At 40.2% G+C, this 1,968-nt stretch overlaps 1 non-coding gene across 1 annotated transcript; it reads right to left on the minus strand.

The window, feature by feature from the left end:
- Positions 1-1,148: 1,148 nt before the first annotated feature.
- Positions 1,149-1,220, minus strand: TRNAV-UAC (transfer RNA valine (anticodon UAC)). Its single transcript has one exon. It is a non-coding gene; the product is annotated as a tRNA-Val (tRNA).
- Positions 1,221-1,968: the final 748 nt, after the last annotated feature.

A 1,968-nucleotide genomic window follows, 5' to 3' on the forward strand; every position in this document is an offset into this window, starting at 1 on the left:
ATTAAATTGACTGCAAATTATTCCTCTATCCGAGTTTGTCATAAAAAGGTTGCCACTTGTTCCAGAAATCTTCCAAGGGTTGTTTCTTAATTAGACAAGTTAGTTTAGACATCGTAACAAAGTCCATAAGTTTCTGGATCCATTCTCTTTTGGTCAGTATTCTTGGATTTTTCCAATATGAGGCATATAAAGGTCTCGCTGCTGTTGTAGCATATTGAAAAAATTATCTTTGTATAGAATTCACTTGTTGAGGAATTATCCCTAATAACATGTATTTGGGATTTAAATCAAAGCTGATATTTAGAATATCTTCAATAGCTTTGTGTATAATCTTCCAAAATTGCTGACTTTTTTTACAAGTCCACCATTGATGGTAAAAAGTTCCCTCAGTTTCAGAACATTTCCAACAGTTTGCTTGGTTTGATTTGAACATCTTTTGAAGATCTTTTGGTGACAGATGCCACCTATGGAACATTTTGTACCTGTTTTCTCGTATTGCTTGAGAAGAAGAGAACTTTATCCCTTTCAACCACAGCCATTCCCAGGTTTCCATTTGAATCATTTCTCCAAAATTCTGCATCCACTTAATCATACACACCTTTACTTATTCAGATGCTGTTTCTTTCTTTAGTAAAAACTTATAAATTCTGGATAGCAAGTGGTCTTGTGTTTTAATTATCATTTGTTCAAACTCTGTTAGTTTTCTCATGTTTCCTTTCATGTAGCAGTCAGTTTTCAAACTGAACAATTTTATGGTAGGGGAACCATGGAATCTCTTGTCTCCCAACTTGTAGTTCTTGTTTAGTTTTCACTGTTCCATCTGTGGCAATAAGATCTTGATAGGTAAGAAAGTCAAAGTTTTTCCTCATTGCAAAATCAAGATACGCTTCTGTTGGAGACATTATTTTTGGAGGGGAGGGGCTCAAAGTTCTTTTTAACGCATTCCACGTCGTCATCAGATGATCTCCAAATGTGTATATAACTGTTCCACACTTGCTCTCTTTTCACACGATTTCACATGAAGCTGCCTTATACTGAATCACACTTTTGGTTTATCAAAGTCAGTATTGTCTACTCAGACTGGCAGCGGCTCTCCAGGGTCTCAGGCAGAGGTCTTTTGCATCACCTACTGCCTGGTCCTTTTTAACTGGAGATGCCGGGGATTGAACCTGGGACCTTCTGCATGTAAAGCAGATGCTCTACCACTGAGCCATGGCTCCTCTCTGAGCCTGGCTTAAAAAGGTAAAGGTAAAGGTCCCCTGTGCAAGCACCGGGTCATTCCTGACCCATGGGGAGACGTCACATCCCGACGTTTTCTAGGCAGACTTTGTTTGTGGGGTGGTTTGCCGTTGCCTTCCCCAGTCATCTTCCCTTTACCCCCAGCAAGCTGGGTCCTCATTTTACCCACCTCGGAAGGATGGCTTAGCTGCCTGCTATTTAAAAAATGTCGGCTCCATAATGTTGAATAGCATAGATACTTTCTGTTTCTCTTTTTTCTCATCATAACCTGCTCCCTTCAGACATATGTTACAAGTTTGGAGGGTTTTTTTCTTGTAGCATTTCCTGAGTTTGTAGCTTTTCCTGAAAGTGTCTGTATGGGGATTCAAAAGTGTCCTCTTTACAGGTTCCTCTGCGCTTCTTAGTATTCTTCTGCATCATTAAAAAAAACAACAACATAATTTCAAGCTTGGGTTGCCTGGGAACTGGGGATAGCTGGGGGAGGGGAAATGGGGAGTGGAAGCCATGTCAGCAACGCCACTGATGTAGCTCTAACAATCGCTGGAAACTCTATGGTTTTACCATAGAATTTCCAGCGTTAACCCGGAAGTGACATAGCAATGTTGGCAATGTTGCTGTTTTTAAAAAAATATTTCAATGGAGCTTGCCAGTGGGAGGTCTCTCACTATAACAAGAGCTTGGCAAGCCTCTTGCAAACAGCCTGAAGGAGGAAAAAATGCACTATTGCTT

The sequence above is a fragment of the Euleptes europaea genome, chromosome 1 (genome assembly GCF_029931775.1).
Source record: "Euleptes europaea isolate rEulEur1 chromosome 1, rEulEur1.hap1, whole genome shotgun sequence".
NCBI classification, from domain to species: Eukaryota; Metazoa; Chordata; class Lepidosauria; order Squamata; family Sphaerodactylidae; genus Euleptes; species Euleptes europaea.